This window comes from Bos indicus, chromosome 15 (assembly GCF_029378745.1).
Source record: "Bos indicus isolate NIAB-ARS_2022 breed Sahiwal x Tharparkar chromosome 15, NIAB-ARS_B.indTharparkar_mat_pri_1.0, whole genome shotgun sequence".
In the NCBI taxonomy this organism is placed as follows: Eukaryota; Metazoa; Chordata; class Mammalia; order Artiodactyla; family Bovidae; genus Bos; species Bos indicus.
This window is the reverse complement of record NC_091774.1, coordinates 64,993,059-65,008,566: the sequence shown is the minus strand read 5'-3', so window position 1 is coordinate 65,008,566 and position 15,508 is coordinate 64,993,059. Positions and strand designations below refer to the sequence as shown.

The following is a 15,508-nucleotide window of genomic DNA, read 5'->3' as shown; positions in this document are numbered from 1 at the left end:
TGATGCTAATTGAAAAAAAGACAATGAATTTCTGTTCATTAAAAGACACCATCATGAGGTTTAAAGACGCGTCTCAGCAAGGAGAAGATACTTTCACACATATGAATGACAAAGGAACTGTATTCAGAATAGATAAAGGACAGATAACATAATAGAGAAGGGGGCAAAAGATTTGAACAGGCATTTCCTGAAGTAGAAATCCAATAGCTAATAAACACTTGAAAATGTGCTTAATGTTTATTGATAATCAGGAAAATGCAATTTAAACCACAAGGAGATACCACTGTACACTCAATAGATAGGTTAACATTTAATTCAGATAAAGCCAAGTGTTGATAAGAATGTAGTGATGGGAATATAAAAGTGGTACAACCACCTTAGAAACTGACATTGTCCAGTAAAGATGTTACAAGTGCATACCCTATAACATAGAAATTCCACTCAAGAGCATATATTCTAGATTAGGTATCCAGCAAACCTTTTCTGTAAAAAATCAAATAGTAACTATTATAGGTTTTCCGGGCCAAACTCTGTCTTACAACTACTCAACTCCACTGAGCACTAGCTTGGTCATAGATAATACATAAAGAAATTGGCATAACTGTGTGCCAAAAGAACTTTATTTATGGACACTAAAATACAAAGACAAAAATAAATACATCTGTAAGAGAAGAAAGATGCATTGGAAAAATACTGGAAGGAATTACAATGATAAGAGTAGTTATGAATATGAGTGGTATTTCCTTTTTTCTATTTTCTAAACCTTAGGTAATGAAGTTATATAAATTTATCATCAAAATGAGTTAAATAAGTTAAAGAGCCACTTCCTATTAGTAACTGACTCCTATTTTCAGTACCTGTCATGTATCCGGCAAGATGCTAAATGCCTTATGTATGTGATCTTGTTTAATCTCCAGAGCCCTTGTGGGAGGAGTGTTTTTAGATTATTGCCTCCTTATGAATAAGAGGAGGAGGAGGCTTAGAAGGGCAGGTACTTCCCCCAAGCTACAGAGTGAGAGCAGAGCTGATGCACAAACGTGGATCTACCACACCCTCTGGTCTTCATCACTACACCAGCCTCCTTCCACTTGCTAGAGCAGTGGTCTCCAAACTGGCACCAGGGACCAGTTCCATGGAAGACAGCTTTTCCACAGACCAGGTGGATGGGGGGTAGTTTTAGGATGATTCAAGTGCATTACATTTATTGTGTACTTTATTTCTATTATTTTTGAATCAGCTCCACTTCAGATCATTACCCGGAGGTTGGTGACCCCTGTACTAGAGAACCATGGCATCTTTCAGAGGGAAATGAGGTTAAGAATGGTTAAAGTGCAGTTCAACCCAAAGCAAGTAGGTCATTAGCTTTTAGACCCCCACCTTGGCCCAGTGCCTCTGATTCTCAATCCCGTCTCATGTGAATGAGCCAGGTGATTTTAGATGGTGTCTGAATCCTGCTGAGCCCCAGCTTAGTCTTCTGTCAAATGCAACGACGCAGCCCACCTCGGAAGTGGTTGCATTGATTAATGAGATAATATATAACCAATGTCCTTCAAAAGGGAGGCACTTGTTAATTTATTTCCCTCCACCCAAGGACACAGGAAACTTTAAGAAGCCTTTTCCTGTCACTTGGTCTCTGGTTATTGTCCTGGGTGTAATGGAGTGGAAAACTCTATACATGGCTCCCTCTGACAGTGAATTTCTAATCTTAGAAAACTTAATGGTTTTTGTCAACCTGATTGTCCAGTGAGAGCGGATTAGGAGAATGACTTCCTTGTCACTGGGAAGTTGACTTGCTTCACAGCGTTTTTCCTGGTGCCAGTGGGAGGCATGATCGATACAACACAGACCTAAATACTTACCTGCGGTTTCGAAGTGAGGACAAAGGTTGGGTGTTCCATTTATGTGCCTTCCGCCATTTCCATGTAGACCCAAGCGTAATGTGCATTAAAGCGGTTTAGGCGGGCGACCTGCAGCTCTGCAGTCTGAAGGGCAGACCAGAAATCGAGCAGTTGCTTCCTCCTGAGCAGCAAAGCACAGGCCCCTCAGGCTCAAGCTGGGTTTGTCTTTTCTTGCTCTGTTTTTCCCGTCTGGGAAAGGAGGGTCCATTAGTTACTGTCTGTGCTACAGGGGAAGGACGGTCTTGCTTTTTTCTGTATCAGGACATCCCAGACATCATGCACTGGGGCGAAAATGGGTGGTGACTGCTAATGGAGACGCAGTTTCAAATCCCTACCCACTGTCTGCCTATCGCCGGGAGCATCTCTCCCACCAGGCTACTCTCTAAAGCAGATGGAACTCGGGCAGCCTCAGCCAGAATTTAGTCTCCCAGGGAAACTCCTGCCCTGTCCAGGGAAGCCCTCTCAGTCCTGGCGGGCAAAACAAAGCCTCATCTTATCTGAGGCACTTAAAATGATGTCATTTCCTCAGGGATATCAGATGAGGCAGGTCCCCTGTACTTTTACTTCGTGCTACTTATTTTAACTAGAAATAAATCAGTATTTACATCATTAGAATGTAATCTTCCTGAAGGCAAAGCTGTCTACATGCTTTGTTCACTGCTGAACTGCAGTGCTTAGCAACACTTGTGCCATGTGGTAGGTACTCAGTAAATACTCGTTAAATACATGAATTAATAAATCAGTTATATATAATTACTTGTTTATGTCCCGTCTCCCCTATTTATGAGAGAACCTCCATGAAAGAAGGAACTGTGTTTATCTTATCCATCCTGTATTCTCAGGACCCAGATGAGAACCTGGCACATAGTAGGTGCTCAATAAACACTGAAGAAGAATAAAGTATTTAAATTTTTTATATTGAATTAATGATAATTTTATTCATGTAACAAATGGTATCACAGTTATTTTTAGAAAAAGGGAGTAAGGTAAAAGACATATCTCCCACCACTCTTAAGCAGCTACTTTCATTATTTTGACGTTTTTCCTTTCAGGGATTTTCCACTGTGTGTTTAACACATAATTTTATTCAGGTCACTTTAAGTGCACACGTGTGCACACACACACGCACATCAACAGCTGTCCAGGTGGCAGGGATTTTTATGAATTTAAGAGCAGGAAGGGAGGACTGGATGAATAATGTCTCTCTTATTGTTATAACTAATTGTTGGTCCTGCAATGGGATTGATAGCATCATGGGAACAGCCAGCGAGAAGCATTGCTCACTAAAGGTTTACCCCTGGGGTCAAGGCAAATCTGGCTATGGAAAAAATTTGCAGGTTAGAAATAATCCACAGGAAAAATGCTTTATTTTTATGCTCACAAATCAGGGAAACTTGCCGTGGCCACTGCTAAACATTAACTGGTTATATACACTGCAGTGGGCTTAGCGGCTCAGGGCTCATTTCTCAGGCTTTTTTATTTGGATCATTATGTAGAAATCAACCCAGTTTCTATCTTTAAGCCCCTGGTGATACAGTGCCAACAAGTGACTCTGACTGTATTTATAGAAGTGAGGAAACCACTGTATACTTTAAAAAAACAAAACAAATCCACACCCTGCTCTGTTATTTTCAAAATACCTTTCTGAATGTTTAGAGGAAAATGGGTCTACTCCCTGTAAGATGCAGCCCATAATAGTAGAAAGCCTCTTAGGTTACATGAGGAAAATTCATGCAAATTCCTTATTGATAAATAAGGTAGACAGGAAGTTGAGTGAACAAATTATCTATTGTTAGGGGAACTACTTTGAGGCTTGGATACAGACTGTGTTGACTGGAGGATAAGAGATTTATCTTGATCTGGATCTTTTGTCTTTTTTTCTGTTCCTTATCTGCAATAGCAAACAGGGGTAAATGGTGAAGGGAGGGGATTTATTTGAGATGAATAAAACAACGCTCTTTCAGGAGATGGTTCAGTGCAGCGGTCCCCAACATTTCTGGCACCAGGGACTGGTTTCGTGGAAGTCAGTTTTTTAAAAAATCATTGTATTTATTTATTTTTATTTTTGGCTGTGTTGGATCTTCCTGTGACTCAGGTGGTAAAGAATCCGGCTGCAATGCAGACTTGGGTTCGATCCCTAGGTTGGGAAGATCCCCTGGAGAAGGGAATGGCAACCCACTCCACTATTCTTGCCTGGAAAATTCGAGCCACCAGGGAAGCCCTGTGAAAGACAGTTTTTCCATGGATGGGGTGGGAGGATGGTTTTGGAAAGATTCAAGTGCCTTACATTTATTGTGCACTTTATTTCTATTATTATTACATCAGCTACACCTCAGATTATCAGGCACTAGATCCCAGAGGCTGGGGACCCCTGGTTTAGTGGAAAGGCAGATGAACTGGGTGCTGGTTTCTAGCTCTCTGACCATCTTAATGTGTGAACCTGGTCACCCTTCTGGGAGCTGGGGATGACAGTGACCTCATCTCACCTTCACAGAGTTGTTTGGAGGATCAAATAAAACCCTGGCAGTGGAAGCACTTTGAAAACATGTAGTTAAATGGTTTTTAAATGAATGGTAAGGCTCAACATTGCAGGAGGAAGCCATACTATTGAAAAGCCCTGGTGAGGAATTTCGATATTCAAGCTCCAGCAGCCATAAATTTAGGAGAGAAACTGAGCCCAGCTGAGAACTTGGGACTTTTGTATATTAGAGGCACACAAACAGAGAGAGAGAGAGAGCAGTTTTCTCAAGCATTCAAAAGATTGCCCTCGTGTGCTAAGTCACTTCACTCATGTCTGACTCTTTGCAACCCTGTGGACTATAGCCTACCAGGCTCCTCTGTCCATGGGGATTCTCCAGGCATGAATACTGGAGTGGGTTGCCATGCCTTCCTCTGGGGGATCTTCTGGACCCAGGGATCAAAACCTGGGTCTATCCAGCATTAGGAGGCAGGCTCTTTACCAGTAGCACCACCTGGGAAGCCCAAAGAGAAAAGTTTCAGCAGTAACCGGCTGTGTGTGTGCTAAGTAAATTCAGTGTCTGACTGCAACCCTATGGACAGTAGCCTGTACTTGATAACAGTTGAGTTAAATGGGAAAGAGCATGTGTATGTGTTTCTACTTCTTTGATTTTTCCTTTCTATGGTGTTGACGTTATTTGTAAAATGAAGATGGGAAGAGACATCCATTTAAGCAGAATTCTAAGAAAATTAGATTTCTAGGGTTAAATAGTAAATTTTGTCTTATTGTCCCCAGTTTTTAATAACTGAAACTGCTGGATCTGTTAAACAATATATTACCTTCAAACAGGCTTATTGAATTCACTTATCCATTCAACAAATATGAATTGAGTATCCAGCTGAATGTACACGGGAGAAATAATTTGCTAGAGTCTCTAGGGCAGTTCTTATAGTCCCAAACCCACTGGGCATTGCAAAGTTTCCCAAGAAGAAACTAATAAAGAAATTGCAAGAGCAAAGCACCATTCAGAATTTGGAAAAGAAACATCAAATGCGGTTGCGGGGACTAATGACACATATTTTCTGCTCCTTCCTGGACACACAGAGGGACTCATTCCCCAGTTTCCTTTGCATGTAACAACAGCCACAGGACTATATGCTAGTCAAGGAATAAGAAATTGCTCATCACTTTCAAGTTTGGCCCATAAAATCCTCTCCCACAATGCTCTTTCCTGCTCCAGCTGGCTAGAATCCAGGGGACCTCACATGTTGAAGATGGCAGAACCTCCATCAATCTGGATCCCTGAATGACTGCACAGAAGAAGCCTGCCCTGTGAGCTGTTCACCAAGCTACTGCCATTACGAGAACATGAAGTCAATCTCAATTATGTTGTGTCATTAGGCTTTTGGGGTCTGTTGGTTCAGCAGTTATACTAATTAAACTAATTCATATGGCAACCAAGTCTTCACATTTTAGGCCTATAAGAAGGAAGAAATCAGGAACTGTAACAGATATCAGCAATGGGTGCTTTTGCTGTCATTAAAAATTTCAATTTTTAATGGGATTCTTAGTCTGATTGTTCCAGGGACTTGCCTTCTAGGAGAATCATCTACACTTTTCTCTGCCTTGGTGTTTCCATGGCAAGAGAGTAGATATATAGATAGATAGAGATATACAAATATAAAGATATATTTGAAAGTATAGTATAAACATAAACTCTTTCAAGGGTAGATGGATGCAGATACAAAAGCAGAGTGTAAGGCATCAGAAAGAACCTGGCTTTCTGTATCTCTGATCATTTCTCTGCCAACCCAGCCCTGCCAGGGTATCCACAGTGATGTCAGGCATCTGTAGCCTGAGTCTTACCCAAGCCCTGGGCCAGTGGGAGCCTGGCCTCATACCACACCAGGAAACTGCTATCTATCAATGAGCAAACTTGTGCCTGAAAATAGGCTCTCTTCAGTTGCTTCAGCCTTCAGTTAGGATGCTTTGGTTGCAAGTGATAGAAAATGCAGGCCAAGCTGCATTAATAAATTCCCTATTTCTGCTAATAGGGAATTTATTAATATATGCAACTGAAAACCCAGGACCAGGGACTAGCTCCAGGACCAGCTGGATTCAAGGGCTGCAACGGCATCATTAGAAACTGTCTCCTCTTTGTTCTACTCTTTTTCTTCCTTCAGTCTCCATTTTGCCTGGCCACAAATGGTTGCAGCAACATCAGCTACCTAAGGTAACTGCTCTTCTCTGAACCAATCCCAGTGGCCAGAGAGGCACAGTGCTTTGATTGGCCAGGTTTGGTCATGTGGTCTACTCTGGTGGCTGGATGTAAGAACTCTACACAGGTGGCAGGGACGGAAAGCAGGGAAGAGATGGCTTCCTGGGGGAATGGCAAGGGCTATTACCAAGAAAGGGAGGGTGAGTGCCAAAGAGGCAAACCTTTCTGGGTACAGAGAGGTTAAGGTCATAAGCACTGTGCCGTGCCTTTCTGCCTCCTTGCTCCCGGTGGTACTAACCCACCTCCCTGGCTCTTCTAGAACCTAGTGAGATAGACCAGAGCCCTAGTTCTGAACCCCAGCAGCAGGCTACAAATCCTGTCCCCTTTGCTTGATTCTTTTCCCAGCATTGGTTTCTAGGTTTCCCTAATCCTGCAGGAGACCAGGGGCAGGGATGGGCAGCTTTGGGCTCTACAGCAGAATTCCTGCCTGTGCATCTTGCTACTGGCTTCTCTCACTGCTCTTCTTTCTGATCTTTTGGACCGTCCAGTCTACATACACCATTCTGCCTGCTCCATCAGTTTGGGTTCCTTGGTCATCATCATCTGCTTACATTGCACTTGGGTTTTATTCATACTCTTTTGGACATCATTGTCAAGTTCTCAAGAGATGAGCTTCCATCTGTTTGGTCTCATGGTATTTCTGGTTCAGCCTTCCTTCTTCTCCCAACCTCAGTCCCACCTGCTCCCACAACCAGCCCTGTTCTGTACTTCAGACACCTCTAGATTTTGTCAGCCTGATAGGCTCCTAGGATGGGAGGCCTGGGCGTCCAGCAGCTCTGAGAGGGACAGTCAAGTGTCTTCTGGACCACCCTGGGCCAGAGGCACATTCTCTACAATTGGGCTAGAGCTCTGACCTTGTGACCCTTCTCTGGCCTTATAAAGTGGGAAGACTGGTGCTGTCTGTAGATCTGAAAATAAAACCCCTTTTAATGCATATGTGTTATAGCTCATCAGCATGCAGGCCTGGAGACAGCTCATGAACAGAAAATATCCTAAGTCCTGAGTTGGTTGGAAGTAGAGGAAATACTGTGGGTTCCCAGAGGTCTGTGTAGGAGCCATCCCATGTGGGCAGGGCCTTCTTCATCAATCTTGGGGGAATTCAGGATGCTTCCATGAAAACCATCTTGAGCCTATTAGGTTTCAGGAAAAAAGGAAAAATGTTCCTTATTTGGAAACTAATGAAAACACTTATAAAGATAAGAATAATGGTATTTTATTCAGTCTTTTCTATAATATTAATATGTTCCAAGTATGTTAGAAGCCCTTTACATATCTCATTTGCCATGAATCCGTACAACACTTTCATGAGATGATTATAATCTCTACTTTTTATAGGTAAGAGGTAGGAAGCTCAGGAAGGCAAAATAATGTATCCACAGCTACACAACTAGTAAGTGACAAGGACTAAGGTTCAAATACAACCAGTCTCACACTAGGGGCTACATCAAAGTGCTTAGTTTTAGAAGAGGTTCAGGCTTTATAAAGGGCTTACATGAGCTGTGGACAGTCCCAGGTTGAAAATGCTAAATCAAAGCAGAGGAGACAACAGGTTGTCAGTCTGGTCCTCAATTAGAGCTTAGGCTCAGCCAGTGTCACACACAGGGACAAAGACAGACCAGGAACCCCAGTGCTCAGGAAATCAGGTTGCCAAGGTCTGAACAACAAGTGTAGGAGGCCCGAGGCTGGGGCAGGGGGCAGGGCCAGAGAGAAAGGTGATCTGCCAGGAGCCAACTGACCTGGCTCTGAATGTGCGGGTGTTTCTCCCCGCCAGTGTGTATCTTGGCTCACAGTTCAATCCCTTTGTGCTGAATCAGGACCTCAAGGCATAGTTCATGGAGGGCTGGGAGGGGGCAGAAGTGGTCAGCCAGAACTCAGAGACCACATCAAAGCATTTTCTGTGTTGAGTGTCCCACCACGAAGCCACACAATGCCAGGGGGACTCTGTGAGATATTTAAGGTGTGTGCAGAAGAAAGAAATGGGAAACAAGAAAACAAGAATTTGCAGGAGGGCAAGAGCGGAGAAGGACAACACCAAGGTGATTGTGAGGTCAGAGGATCGAGCTGTGTCATTTACTGCCTTGCCCCACACTACTGCTCCCAGAAACCTGTTCAGGGGCAGGCAGGGAGGGCAGGCTATACTGAACAACCTGGGCTTCCTTCCCCCACATTTGTCCACTCTTCTGAACAAATTTTGAGTATAAAATATCTCTCCCTAGGCAGGAAGAGTTCTAGTAATAAGATGCCCAGAGTTAGTTATGACACTGAAGCCTCTCACAGGAAGGAAATATTTTTTTATGTCATCATAAAACTGCTCAACTCCTCTAAACCTGCTGTGGAAATGGTGACTCTGAGGACAGAGTGGAGATAAGAGCATCTGACCTGAAGCCGAGGCAGAAGGGAAAGCGAGGGACACAGGTCCCCTCCCAGCTCAGAGTCACACTGGCTTTTCTACTGCATCCCCAGTCAACAGGAAAAAACAACACAGTCAGAGAGGAAAATAAAAGGACAAATGGGAGTCCCTGGACTAGGCCCAGCCCTGTCCAGAGGAATTAAGCCTGTAGAATCTCCCAGGGCGCAGTCATCTCCCTGGTAGGGGCAGGTGTGGGTGGGTAGGGGCAGGTGTCTGTGTATAGCTGCCCTGAACTCTCTGCTTAACTAGAGCACCTTGTCCTGTTGTTCAATTGCTAAGTTGCATCTGACTCTGCAACTCCGTAGACTGTAGCATGCCAAGCTCCTCTGTCTTCCACTATCTCCCAGGGTTAGCTCAAACTCATGTCCATTGAGTTAGTGGTGCCTTGTAACCATCTCATCCTCTGCCAACCCCTTCTCCATTGCCTTCAATCTTCTCCAGCATCAGGGCCTTTTCTAATGAGTCAGCTCCTCACACAGGTAGCCAAAGTATTGGAGCTTCAGCTTCAGCATCAGTCCTTCCAGTGAATATTCAGGATTGATTTCCTCTAGGGTTGACAGGTTTGATCTCCTTGAAGTTCAAGGGACTCTCAAGAGTCTTCTCCAGCATCATAGTCCAAAATCATCAATTCTTTGGCGCTCAGCCTTCTTTATGGTCCAACTCTCACATCCATACATGACTGTCCTGGTCCCACCTAAAGTAAGTCAGTGTAGGTCTGCCAGGTTGCGTTCACAGACCTCTCCCTCAGATAAGAGGTACCCCAACATCTGAGCTCTGGAGGCAGCAAGACTTCTGTCCAAATGTCACTCTGTCATTTCTAACTGAGTCATCTTGGGTGGCTGCCCCTCTCTGAGCCTCTATTCCCTCATGAAGTTGGGGAAAACAGTGCCAATCTCCCAGTGGTTTGAGGCTCAGAGACAGAGAGGGCAAAACACTGCTGGTGAATCTCAAAGCTTTGTATCTAAAGATATTATTACACAGTTGTCCCACCCAGAGCCTTAATGGTATGTTCCCTTCCAGAGATGCAGCTTTGAGGGTCTTTGTCACACAAGCCCTGGAGACAGAGGTGAATAAGGCCTGCCCACCAGGGCACGCAATGAGCAGGGAAAACAAGACAGGCAGACACCATTAGAATCAACACGAAATGTGCTGAGATGACTGAGCAGCTCCGGGAGCTCTTGAGAGTGAAGAGTGTCCACCTAGGGGATACAGCAAATAGGCATAAGACCTGGGCTTTGAAGGGTGAGCAGGATTTTATTAGACAAAAAGTAATTAGTAGAGAAAGGGAATTTTAGGAAGAAGGAGCTACGTGAACAAAAGTATAGTGATTTGATAAGACCCAGAGTATTAGGAGCAGCATGAATGGTCTAAAAGGCTGGAGAATAGAGTACATAATGGGCAGTGACAAGAGGGAGGTGAGAAAGGCAAGCTGGTCAAGACTTAGACATGGTTGCTACAACCAAGAATGATCCCATGAAAGTAAGGATGCTATCCCAGAGGACTTCCTGTGATGGAAATGTTCTGCATCTGCACTGTCCAGTATGGTAGCCAGTTGGCCTTGTGTGGTTTGTTGTTGTTCAGTTGCTCAGTCATGTCTGATTCTCTTTGCGACCCCATGGACTTGTAGTGTCTCTGTCCCTCACTGTCTCCCAGAGTTTGCTTAAATTCATGTCCATTGGGTTGGGGATGCTATCTAACCACCTCATCCTCTTGTCACCCCCTTCTCCTTTTGCCTTCAATCTTTCCCGGAATCAGGGTCTTTTCCAATGAGTTGGCTCTTCACATCATGTGGCCAAAGTATTGAAGCTTCAACTTTAGTATCAGTCCTTCCAATGAATATTCAGGGTTGATTTCCTTTAGGATTGACTGATTTGATCTCCTTGCTGTCCAAGGGACTCTCTAGAATCTTCTCTTGTGTGGCTGTGCTTTGTCGCTCAGTCGTGTCCAACTCTTTGCAACCCCATGGACCCCATCAGGCTCCTCTGTCCGTGGAGATTCTCCAGGCAAGAATACTGGAGTGGGTTGCTATTTCCTCCTCCAGGGGATCTTCCCAACCCAGGGATCGAAGCCAGGTCTCCCACATTGCAGGAGGATTCTTTACTATCTGAGCCACCAGAGAAGCCCTTGTGTGTCTATTGAGCACTTAACACGGAGTTAATATGACTGAGTGGAGAAGGCAATGGCAACCCACTCCAGTATTCTTGCCTGGAAAATCCCATGGACGGAGGAGCCTGGTGGGCTGCAGTCCATGGGGTCGCTAAGAGGTGGACACAACTGAGTGACTTCACTTTCACTTTTCACTTTCATGCATTGGAGAAGGAAATGGCAACCCACTCCAGTGTTCTTGCCTGGAGAATCCCAGAAACGGGGGAACCTGGTGGGCTGCCGTCTATGGGGTCGCACAGAGTCGGACACGACTGAAGCAACTTAGCAGCAGCAGCAGCAGTATGACTGAGAGATGAAATTTTTAGTTTCAATTAATTTCAATGTCAATTTATGTAGCTCCATGTGACTAGTGGCTACGATACTGGTCAGTGTTACCATCAAACTTATGACAATAACTTCGAGTGTATAGAGGGAGCCCTCAAGATCCCCACCTTGCTGTTCTGTCCTCGGCCCCTACAACACGAGCTCCTAAGCCAGCCATTGCTGTGATCGTGCAGCCAAGTGGTTGAGTTGGGCTGAAACACAGTTTGTTTCCTGCTTGCCAAGCTGTGACCCAAGATGTGGTTGTGTCTGCTTGGAGGAAGGGGAAGCTTTAAAAAAATTCCTCCCAAGGCGCCATGTGGACTAGCAGCAGCCCTGTGTCTGTCCTTGGTGGCCTCTCTGCAGGCAGAGTCAGGTTTCCTCTCTGCTTCTACTTCCTGGAGCTCCTGGTCCAGGTGAGCATACCTGGGGCATGACTCAGGTGGGGCATGCTGGGTGCTGGCTGTTACTCAGGAACGCTCCCAAGAGGTGATGAGGCCAGGTTCTCATTAAGAATGTCAGTGTCAGGTTCTATTCTGCAGCCCTAACTGTCTGCAAGCAGGTCGCTTGGCCTGAAGTTGGGAAGAGGTAATGGGAGGCTCTGACTCTGGTCACAGGTTAAAAGCAAGGTCATTATTCAGCTTTACCTGCCATAAAACATATATTGCAATTTAATTCCCACTTGGCCTCCTGGTCTAGTTCTCAGTAGTTTCAAAATACAAAAGGGAAGAGGAGGAAAGGTAAGCCATTAAGTTCCTCCAGAACCTCCTCGCCTCCCAACCAAAAGGACATGGATTACACTCTAGTCTTGAACACAAAACAGGAACATAATCACGAGCTAACATGTCCATTCATGATGCTCTGCTCTAGAACATAGGCACAAGCTTTCTGAGTTGGAAGGAATATTGAATTCTAAAATCTCATCATAAGATGAGGAAATTTGGGTCTTAGGGAAGTTTGATGACTTGGTCCAGGCCATGCAGAGATCAGAGGAACATATGACTGGATTCCAGTTCTCCTAACTCAGTCCAGTCCTAATTATAAAAATCAGATCGCAAACCGGAGGCAATGGGTTAAAGTTAGCTTGCTGTTTTTGTTGTCGTTGTTGTTTGATTGTACACAGTGTTGGCCCATGCAAGGTTTTAAAAATATTTTTGAATCATTTGCCAATATTTAAAAATCAGATGAATTCATTTTGAAATCCCTATTGGCTATTATCTGGGGGCCTGTAATTCTACATGGCAGCAAGGGCATACAGGGAAGTAGTGCCTGATCCTGCCAAAAGAGAGGTAAAAGCGAGAGGGGGAAGATGTGGACCATCTCAGACGCTGATCAGCCAAGGCCATATCAAACTGATCCCAAAGTAATATACGCTGCTTTGAAAATGCCAGGTGAGTGATTTGTTACTGCTTAACAAACTGCTTTGAGTTTCAGTTTGTGGACGTTCAAACAAAATAGAGATCTTAGGAATCACCTGGTTGAGCTGATTTTTTTTTCCACAGATAAGCGTCATGTGTCTAAACCACTGCGCATCTAAGCCTGCAGATAAGACAGGGTCACAGGGTGTTGTGATCACGTGTAATTTTATAGGCTCCCCTGGCTCCAGCTCTGCTGGGGGCTCCAGATCCATCACATTCCCCCTAAAATAGTCTTGGCAAAAAATTTCCTAGGAATATTTCTTGTGGACTCTGTGTATTGACAGCACTGATGTCTGCACCAGACTGATGCCTGTGTCCAACTTGGCACATAATAGGCATTCATTCAATAAATGTGTTGAACAAGTGAATGCATCCGTGGGTCAAAATTGGGTGTAGCTTCCTTATACATGTTGCCGTTTTCAGGACATAATCTTTTCAAATTAATATTGATAAATCTTGACAAAATCCTGATATCTCTGTCAATTATAATCTGTTCTTCTTGAAATAGATGTGACATTGCTCTGATTTGGAGAAGTAGAGAATCAGAGTACTAGTGTTATATTTTTCAGGATGTGTTTTGCAATCTCATAAAATATTAATATTTTAATTGCCCCCAAATGAAAACTAAATAAATCTTCACATCACTAGGTAGGAAATCACCAGGAAAAAAAAAAAAAAAACTAAAAACAAATCAAAAACACCATGTTGTTGCTGAAACCAAGGCAATCATCTTTTGAAGCCACCAGTACCATCTTTGCTCACAGCCAAGGAGCTCGCCTGGATGTCTTGCGTCTTTCTACTCCCCAGATATTTGAGTGAGAAACCTTTGACTCAATTTTCACTCACTCTTATTATAGCTCTCTTGTTCCGGAGCTCTGTTGTGGGTGCCTTAGCTGTCATCAGAAACAATTCTGCCCTCTCTCCACTGTTACCCCTTGTCCTTGAATTAGACAAATATCCCTCAACTTTGCCTCTGCTTGAGACAAGTCATCTTCTGAGAAGCAGCTTAGTCCTGCAGGTAATTGGATCCTGGGCAGGGATGGTACCCCACCGGTCCTCCAGTCTGGTTCCAACATGTCTGGACCCAGCTTAAGCTGTGTTATCTGATACATAAAGGTGGTAGCACATTGGAATCAAAATGACGCAAGTGCTTTGCTCTTTCTTTGCTGCTGTCTTCTAGAGCAGTGCAGGGACCTTGCTCAGCTCCACTTCACATGGGAGTCATTGCTGATTTGATCACTGTACAAAAATGAGCTTATACAAGTCCAACTCTTTGTGAACCCATGGACTGTAGTCCACCAGGCTCCTCTGTCCATAGCATTATCCCAGCAAGAGTACTTGAGTGGGTTTCCAGTTTCTTCTCCAGGGGATATTCCCGACCCAGGATCAAACCCAAGTCTCCCACATTGCAGGGAGATTCCTTACCATCTGAGCCACTAGGGAAGACCATACCAATTTGAAAGCCTTTGCCAACTAAAAGCTTTTTCTCCATAAACATCAACACACTAGAGAGAAATCTCCACAGTGAAAACCCTTTTTTTAATTTTTAAAAATTAAGTCACAGGTTGCATAGAGGGGCAATAAATTACTACTTACTATGTGCCAGAAATTATACCAATTCTGTGTCTTACTAAATCCTCACAACAGCCTGAAGAGGGCTTTATAATCCTCATTTATAGACGAACAGTGGAGATTCAGTGAGTGAGTGGCTTGCCTGTATAAAGAGCTGAGCCAGAATTCAAATTAAGGTTTTTCTAACTACAGCGTCCTCTGCTTAGTGTTGCCTCTCCGGAGAGATTTTTTTCCTTAAAGCACCCCCAAAACACACAAAACAGCCTCCTTCTCTGTGTGTTACCACCGGGAGTTCATAAAACAACATATTCCCACCGTAGTCTGAGACTTTGCAAAATGCACATATAACTAACTGGGAAAATATAATGTTTGAACCATCCCAGTAAAGAGAACCTCAAAGCAATAAGTCCGTGGCAAATGCCCAAGGCTCAGCCTAAAACTTTCTGCAGGGTGTTACTCTAAAGATGGCCCAGCCCAAGGCTCAGCCTAAAACTTTCTGCAGGGTGTTACTCTAAAGATAACCCAAAAGGTCTCATAGCTTCCTGGTTGTTAAAACAACAACTACAGTAGCAGGAATTGAGACCTAAAGATCAGCAGAGTAGAAATGAGGAAGGAAATGGCATGTTGAATGACTATTTTTCCCCAACTGGCCCTATTCTTTCTAGATATAGTCCCAGAACTTGCATAGTTACAGTGGGAGAATTTGATCGATCAAAGGCTGAAAGTTTTCTACCAAGGTTCAGGCTGTTCAAAACTTGAAGTACTTCAAAGTCTGGGGTGTAGTGGAATTCCTAAGAAATTTATGCCTTTATCTCTGTTAGGCTGGTTTGACACAAATACCCTCTTAGGAGGCCCTTCGCAAGCCACCATGTAAATTCTCCTAGGCCCGCAACGAAGTGTGTTCTCGTAGTCTTCTGCCCTCCGAGGATCTCATTTTAATTCCTGCCTCTCTTTGTCCTTTTCTGGTTTCATTAAATTCGTTGTCACTTTGGCTCTTTTCTTTTTTTG

At 44.0% G+C, this 15,508-nt stretch overlaps 1 long non-coding RNA gene across 1 annotated transcript in view; it reads left to right on the top strand.

Moving 5' to 3' along the window:
* LOC139187355 (uncharacterized) overlaps window positions 1–14,966 on the top strand; it is a 35,720-nt gene extending 20,754 nt beyond the window's left edge. Inside the window, exon 3 of the long non-coding RNA XR_011570906.1 lies at window positions 13,013–14,966. This is a non-coding gene — a long non-coding RNA (uncharacterized lncRNA). The remainder of the gene's footprint in view (window positions 1–13,012) is intronic.
* The last annotated feature ends 542 nt before the right edge of the window (window positions 14,967–15,508 follow it).